The sequence below is a fragment of the Herpailurus yagouaroundi genome, unplaced genomic scaffold (assembly GCF_014898765.1).
Source record: "Herpailurus yagouaroundi ecotype Mexico unplaced genomic scaffold, PumYag 100, whole genome shotgun sequence".
NCBI classification, from domain to species: domain Eukaryota; kingdom Metazoa; phylum Chordata; class Mammalia; order Carnivora; family Felidae; genus Herpailurus; species Herpailurus yagouaroundi.
Window position 1 is genome coordinate 88055517 of NW_024412391.1, and position 8321 is coordinate 88063837.

At 46.9% G+C, this 8321-nt stretch overlaps 1 long non-coding RNA gene across 1 annotated transcript; it reads left to right on the top strand.

The window, feature by feature from the left end:
* Positions 1-4258: 4258 nt before the first annotated feature.
* On the top strand, positions 4259-6152 carry LOC121028122 (uncharacterized). Its single transcript, XR_005789083.1, has 3 exons — positions 4259-4536; positions 5395-5546; positions 5766-6152. It is a non-coding gene; the product is annotated as an uncharacterized LOC121028122 (long non-coding RNA).
* The last annotated feature ends 2169 nt before the right edge of the window (positions 6153-8321 follow it).

Below are 8321 nucleotides of genomic sequence, written 5' to 3' on the forward strand. Positions count from 1 at the left end.
TATATTTATATTTATATTTATATTTATATTTATATTTATATTTATATAACATCCTATTTATATTCATTGAAACCAACAGCAACCACGTAAAGTAAATGTGCAATACAAAATGCAGTTATGGTATTGCAGCAATGGCTATTTAGGTTGTATTTAGATAAACACAATATGATGGTATTTACACAGGATTAACATACACTCCTAGGCAGAAAGTCTTTTACAGTCTTTATCCATATCAAAGGCACTTGCCCAATGCAGGCTTTCATAGATGATTATCTGGTTCTTAGCATTTATACTTAAAAAAATTTTTTTTAATATCAATATTATTTCTAGAACTGAGACAGAGGTAGCTAATTCATATATTTGCTTTTGGAAGCTGAAACAGTTCTGGAAAAAGAAGTTCAGTCGTTCCACCTGGGACCTTTAGGGCTGGTCCTCTAAAATCCCTAGGTCTCATCCCATGTCATTATCCTCCACAGACTTCTCAGGGAATTCCAAGGTCAGAGTCTCAAAGAAAGGACTGCCCTGGGCACTGTGAGTGGTGGCACCAGCCCTTGGAAAGAAGACTTGCCCAGCGCGGGGCTAAGGATGGGCCAAGGGCTTTGGCTTCCCCTGTCCCCAGTGGCTCTGTGGTATCCAGGAGCAGAAAAACGGCAATTCTGCCATGTCACTGATTAGGTTTGAGGCTTATATTATATTGGGAGGAACAGGGGAATTCCCCTGTTAAAAAACCTATTCATTCCTAGATATACATAACATCCTGTGGTGTAAGCATGCCTGGAACAGAAGGGACAAATATGCAGGAAGTTTGTATGTCCATTTTATACATGCTACAATCTGTGGTTATGAGAGGATCAAAGGTATTCAGGGCAAGGACATTGTTATTCGTGGCATTCCACTTGGCTCTTGGGGAATATAAACCGGTTGTCTCCAGTGGAAGAATCTCAAGCTCCCACTGAGAAAATATTAGGAGAAAATAGACATAACAGGGGCATATTTGATTTTTGAATGTCACGTGAAGACCACAAAAAGTCTGTGATTTGAAAGACCCACATTCCTGTCTGGTCTACTTCAGCTGAACAGTCACATTATCACGACAGGCTGGGGCTCAGAGAGTCCGAAACAATGCGGTTGTCATCTCAGGGCCGCCAGGCCTCCTGCCTCCATGCGAGTCGGCTGACATCTTCGAGCCTCACTTTCCTCATCTGTAATGTGTGGGTGATATTGAGGGCTCTTCATAAGGTTTTGGGGTTTCGATGAGCTCAGGCATGAGAAAAGCGTGGCGTCGTATCCAGCACCGGGAAAGCCCTTGGTGGACGATAAGGATGGTGATTAGCATGGGCTGCCAGCGGTCAGGTGGGGTCTCTGTTGTCTGGACCCTGCCTCCTGTCCCTAAATTTAGTGCAGAGGGGGGACCTGTGTGATGGCCATAGAACTAGGAGCCAAGAGGAAAAGGAGATATGTCCCTATTGTTCTAAGGCTGAGACTTGGGTACATGGGGAAAACTAGGCCTCAAGAACTAAAAGCATTAGGATCTCCTGCTTGGGCTGAACACTAAATAGTTCCCTGACGTGACCGAAGCCTCAAGGGCCACGCCGAGTTACTAATGTGGAAAGCAGTGCACCAGAACCAGTCAGCCCTCCAGCATGCACTGGCCGGGCCCTTCAGGCCGTGCTCTGCACCTGTAAGCCCTGGTCTCCTCACCTGGGATATCAGTCGAGCCTTCCCTGCTGACTTGCCGGAGTGTTAAATGTTCAGTTCTCAGGGGCGACCGCAGTATTCTTTTAATGTGTCTCCAGAGAGGAGCTGCTCTTGGAGGACAGAGTAGCTCCAGCAGTCACACCTTAGGCGTGTCTTTCAGATCAAGGGTTCAGCATTCGTGAACGTTCGAGGGCCCGTTCTGTTGGTCTTTCCTGGTGCCCTCCTCCCGCGTTGTCCTCAGTGATGCGGGATCCCTCGTGAGGACTTCTCAGCCAGCCGGCCCCATGCTGTGGGGTGACCTGAAATCTCAGGCATCTGAAGAGTCTGATGTGAGCATGAGTCACCTCACTCGAAATGCTACAGTCTATGATGACAGGGCTACTTGTTTGTCCGATGGGCCTTAGCTATCAGGATCACATCTCCTTGAAAATTCCTAGTCACGCATTAGTCAGCCCACCCCCAAATCTAAGGGGAGAGCCCACCTCCAGATTCTGCATGTAACTCATAGACTGTCCCGAGGAAGCAGTGCTGGGCAGGGGTCAACTGAATGTACCACGGAATGGATGCATCTCCATGACACAGTCCCCTCTGCCCTGTGAATCCCCCACCTCTGCCAGGTCTACCACGAGCATCTAAAGCTTCTGTGGCTTCCTTCTGGGAAAAACTCATGCCAGAGACTCCTTTTAATAGGTTTCCTTATTCAGACCGGTTTTAGGTTTTCAGAAAAATTGTGTGGAAAGTACAGAGTTCCTTTACATGCCTGCTTCCACTCCAAGTTTCTTTTATTATTAAATGTTGCATTAGTGGGGTACATTCGTTACAACTGATGAACCACTACCGACATACTACACCAGGGTTCGCTCTCCATGTTGCGCGACCCATGGCTCTTGGCGAGTGCATACGGCCGGGTGTCCACCATTACAGCATCATCCACCCAGCTTTAGCCCTAAAAACCTCCCAGGCCCCGTCTATTCGTCCCTCTCCCCAGCCCCTAACAACCACTGATCTTTTTACTGTCTTTATAGTTTCGCCTTGTCCAGTATGTCATATATGTCAAAATCATATAGAACGTAGCCTTTAGAGATCAGCTTCTTTCAGTTAATAGTAGGCACTCAAGGTGCTTCTGTGCCTTTTTGTGGCTTGACAGCTCATGTCTTTGCCGAATAGGACTCCACTGTGCAGATGTACCACGGTTTAGTCATTCACCCATTCAAGGACATCTTGGTTGCTACCAGTTTTTGATAATTATGAATAAAGCTACTATAAACACTTGTACGCAGGTATTTGTGTGGACTTCGGTTTTGTGTGAACTGCTTTTCCATTACAAAGACCTTTAGATTGACCCCAGGTCTTCCTCCTCCTTGTTCGTAGAGACCACACATGCTGGGGTTTTCATTTTGAGGTCTTTCTTACCAGGTGAGCTGGTGAAGTGGGGATTGTGGGATTTCGTCCTTTACAAGTTCATGGAAGCTTTCTGAACTCTGGCCTACTTGTCTACTGGAGAAGCGGTAACATAGAGGCCTGGAAATATGTGTAAAGATGATGGTTACATAATAAGAAGTGGCCAATAAATATCTTCTCTATGTCCTCGCACCCTTTCCTCCCTTTCCCCATCTCTCCCTCCATCATTTCCTGCTAAGAAACTCAGAAAAGTAGATTTCCAGATGATCTTCTGCTTGAATTTTCACACATTTTAATTCAGTATCTGAGGATTTCCAATACCACCCTGATTTCCATCCTTGAGCCATCACACGTTATAAATCCTGAATGTATGCTGACATTTCTCTTTGGGGTCTGCACTTACGATGAAAAGAGAAATTGGGTTAATTCCAAGGTGAGTCTTCATTGGCTGGAAACAGGATTGCCTGCTGAGTTGCGGGAGGGTCCGGTGGTGGCCCGCATGGGAGATGGGGGACAGGCTGAGGAAGGGCTGGCTTGCTGTCAAGGTTGAGGACTCATTAGTGCCTCACAGATCTGTGCCCAGTTTATGCCCCAACTGGGTGGCTCATGACATGGCTTTAGATGTCACAGGCCAGTGAACACACTAGCAGTGTGGTCTAGCCTCTCTGATTCATATATTTTGGAAGCTGAGTCAACACAGTACTGCCATAAAAGACTAAAAAAAATTGTGTTTTCCTCCCGGGTGTTTCACCAAATAAAAGGAAAACCACTTAGAATGGGGTTATCTGAGCTAAAGAATTGAGAGGGATTTCAACATGACCTTCTGTGACCATCTCTGACAGCTGCTTCAAGCCCTCCCTCAGCTCCCTGTGCTATCCCAAGAAGGTCCTCCTGGTCTGACCCTGGATACCTCGGTCCTGATTGCTTTTCCTTGTTTTGCACCCTGGATTTCAGACATTCCAAACATTAAAAGTTTTCAAAAGGCCGGTATCCTTCCCCTACGTCCCTTCCTTTGGAACATGTGCGCAACAGTTTGCGTTCTGATCTCCACGTTTCTTCACTACTCTGAGAACAGCCTCCTTAACCCCTCAATGGATTGGATGCCCTGCCATGGGTGTGCCCTGCTGTGTCATCATTTACTTCCCTTATAACAGCACTCCTCTCTCTGTGTTGTACTCACCTGCTCTTGTTTTTCCCTCCCTCTGCTGGCATGTAAGTTCCATGAGAGCGGAAGTCAGCCTCACGCCATCACACCCATAGGGTGGGGCTTTGTGCCTGATACCGAGTGCAGTCTCAATGAATGGATGGATGGATGGATGGATGGACTTAAAACAAGACACAAGAAGCTTGAGGTACACATTAAAAGCTGGGGAACCATGTGAAGAGAGAAGGTGCGTAGCCTCACTGCTACTCACACCCCACTGCAAGGACAAGCAGGTACGTACAACAAAAGAATTGTCTTCCCCAGATAAGCCATCTCTAGGCCTGGTTACTCACTGCTGATTACCTACCCACTATCCAAATGTCTCTTCTTTTTTACTAATAGTATCCCAATTTTGTCCAAGGAGACAATGCTCTAAATTTTTAAAATGCAAGTCATAATTATCATATCCTCTTGCGATTGGAGGTGGTCATCTCAGATCTTACCAGTGAGAAGCAGAGGGTTCTGGGTTTGCAGGGAACTCCTGGCTTTCCTGATAGAAGCGGTGACTTCCCTTCTTGTTGCTTCCGTTTCCCTCCTTTTGCCCGGAATACAGAGGGAAGGTGAGGGTACAACTACCATCAGGACGAGGTTACATTCTATGCAAGGCAGATCAGAAAGATAGAAGGAGGCTTGGACTTTAACATTTGGTGGAGCCTGCCTTAGATGTCTCAGTGATGTCCGGTGAAGCCACAATAGGCCGCTCTGTGCTCCATGGAGAGTCCACTTTCTAAATGACACAGCCTTCATCTCTAGGCTCCTACAATGAGTGCTACATTTGAGTGCTGGGGGGGTCAGAGGAGAAGCCCCAGATTTAACCTCCTGTTTTGTATGGCCATTATGTACAGGGAAAAGGAAACTAGTGGGACCCACACACTTGGTCATTCCATGCTCAAATTAGAGGTGGCTCAGGACCATTAGTCCTGCCACCCTGGGGACATCAGGATAACATACATGCTCACAAGTTGTAGGCAATCAGATCGACAAGTATAAACTTGTTCCCCACTCATCGTTCCTGAGGTTATCTCCCTTTCCAGTATCCCTTCCTCTTTTTACTCGCTTACCATACAAGCTTTCATTTCTGGCCTTTGCAGGATGTGATACGGCCATTTCAACTTCACTATTTCTCTGCTGGCCTTCTGCCAAAGGAGCCATCGATGCCTGGATCTGAGAAGCTCACATATTATCCAAACACCTTACATGTGTCCCAGCCTAAATCGATGCTAAGAGTGTCGTCCTAGAATCTGTAAGTCTCTGGGATTCACCAGCTTCTCTTTGAGCCCTTGGGATACTAACTACTTCATTTTAGTGATGTGTGTGTGTGTGTGCATGTGTGTGTGTGCGTGTGTACACACACACACATAGGGGGTTACCTGGGAAACTTATTGAAAATGCTTATTCTTATTTCCCACTCCAAGAAATTGTGATTCAGTTGGTGGAGCCCAGGAATGTGACTTGTTTACAGGCACCCACATGTTCCAGCTGCAGGTGGCCCCTGCGTCAGACTTGGAAAAACCACACTGCCATGGGCCAGAGGCGGTGCTGCCTGAATGAGCTGATCCCCATCTGAGAACAAGGTTCTGGGGAAGAGAAAACTAGAAGGGGATCCGGGGGCGCCAAGTGAAAAGGGATACGGGAAAAGCAAACTGACATGAAATGATACCAGAACAGGAGGATGAAACTGGCAAAAGACAAAGTCTCCATCTTCACAGAGGTCTGGTCCTGTCAGCGCTGTCCTCGTACCTTACAGTGACAGAATGTTAGCACCAAATTGTCTGTTTAGCTTAACGACTGCATACTTATTATAATAGGTTGTTAAACCAATAAAACTCAAGAGGCATAAGCAATTTAATTACACTACTCATTCTGTTTAAAGCATTTAAATTAGGCTGTGTTGACATGGTCCAACTTCGTACTCAGAATCCGATCATTTGAATTCAGAAGAGTCTATGTGTGAGTGTGTGCAAGGGAGATGGGGTATGGTACGTCTTGATTCATGAAATATCTGTGTGGTCGAGAGAATTCTTATTTTGGAGAAAAACGAGACGGATTTAGAAGGAACACTTCACTACCTCGGGGCCACAGTCTCTTTTTTCTCGAGTCAAACGAGCGAGCGTTTAGAGCTGAGTCTGAGCCTTGAGAAAACAAGGTTCACAATAGGGCTTTTGGACCCAGGAACACAACCCGAGCTGGAGCTGGAGCTGGAGGGGCCGGAGCCACTCACATATAACCCCACCGAAGCCGAGCTAATGAGGATTAATTGGGCCTTCCTGTGCACCAGGCTGAGGGTAATTGGGTCCCTGGACACGCTGACCTTTTCATTTACTCACCATTTAACACGAGCTCTTGGCTACTGTGTTTGGAGCTTAAACAGTGGTACATTTAAAGCAGCAGCCACATTCTTCTGCACATTCATCCATCCCACCTTGCTTCATTTCTTTCTTCCTTCCTTCCGTCTGCCCTTCTTTTGGCCTTTGGAGGAAGGCGGAGGGGCCTCCGAGTGGAGCTGTTCTGCCAAGGGAAGACAAGTATTACTTGTTGTCTGGCCTTCTCTCTAGGGGTGAGGAGGGGTATCACTTAATGAGGCCCCAGCCTCAGCAACGGAGCTGAGGACTTGAATAGCGTGACTCTGCTCCCGGTCGGTGGCTCCAGCTGCCCCTCCAAACCCTCTCAGCACGGGCTGGCCAGACCCCCTACCTCCCCACCCCACAGGCTGGCTGATGGGCCGTGAAGCGGGCACTTGTGCAACGGGGGCAGTGACCCTGCCTCTGCACCTCTGTGGCTTTCTCTTTTGCCACTAGCTGCCTGCTGGGCTAACTCAATCTGTTCCTTCAGCCAGTCAGTAGAGGGCTGAAGCACTCAATCAACAGGGGCATAGGCTGATTTGCATTTAGCCTGGACCTCTTGTATGGCTGCTGTCATCCTATTGCTAAGATGACAAAGTTCCTAAAATTAGAGTTCTGGCTATTTAGTACTACCAGGTGGCCTCATGGAATCCAAATAAGATGAATAGCAGGTGGATTCATGCTCGCTCTTTTATGCTTTCACACAACCACTCACAATGCAACCTGCCTCGTTCTACAGCGGAGAGGACTTGACCTCTCCTCCAGGAACCTCCGGGCCCTCCCGTTCTGAAATGACATCCAAAACAGCACGTGTGAGTGCGCGTGCTTGTGCACACACTGATGTACCTAGAGAGGACCCATGCTTCTCACTTTTATGCTCTGGCCCAGGATATTCACACTTTGTGATGCAATGGCAGATGATTTATAAGAGACACAGATGAATATTTTTAATTTTAATGTCTTAGAAAAAATAATTAACTACGGAGCAAAACAGCAATTTTGTGGCTTCTTCAATTTGAAGCTAGGTTATTTTTAAATAGTTGATTTAAATAACTATATCACTCAAATAATTATGCAGATGGCATGCTGATATATCGAAAATCAGGAAGAATGAGCCTGTCACCATTTGGGAACTCACTCTGGCCACTCAGGCTTCTTTGTGGTCCCACACATTACACTGTACAAGGCCCTGAGCTTTACTTCACAGGACTGCCCCTCCCCCCTCCCCCTCCTTCCTGCCCCCCCCCCCCCCCAGTGCTCCAGGCCCCAGCCCCATGGAGAGCCCGCCTTACAATGACTCATCTCCTCAACTCAGAAGGGGCCACTTCCTCTCTGAATCTTTTCTGACCTTCAGGAAGAGCAACCCCTCGCCCTGATGCCCCTTGGTGGCCGCACAGTCTTCTCTCACACTGCCTTCAACAGACAAATGAATGTTTTTGTTGAGTGCCTGTTTCCTCTAAGGTACAATTGGGTCTCCTCCACACAGGAATCCTTGCTGACTTACCTGTTGCCGGGTTCATTGTAGATGCTCAAAAAAAAAAAATGATAACTGAAATGAATGAATGGATGAATGAGTCAACATGAATGAATCAACAGGCTCATATATTCACTTCATCAGGAGAATAATCAAATTAAGACTCCTTTAAAAAAATGTTTGTAACTATCAAACCTCTTGT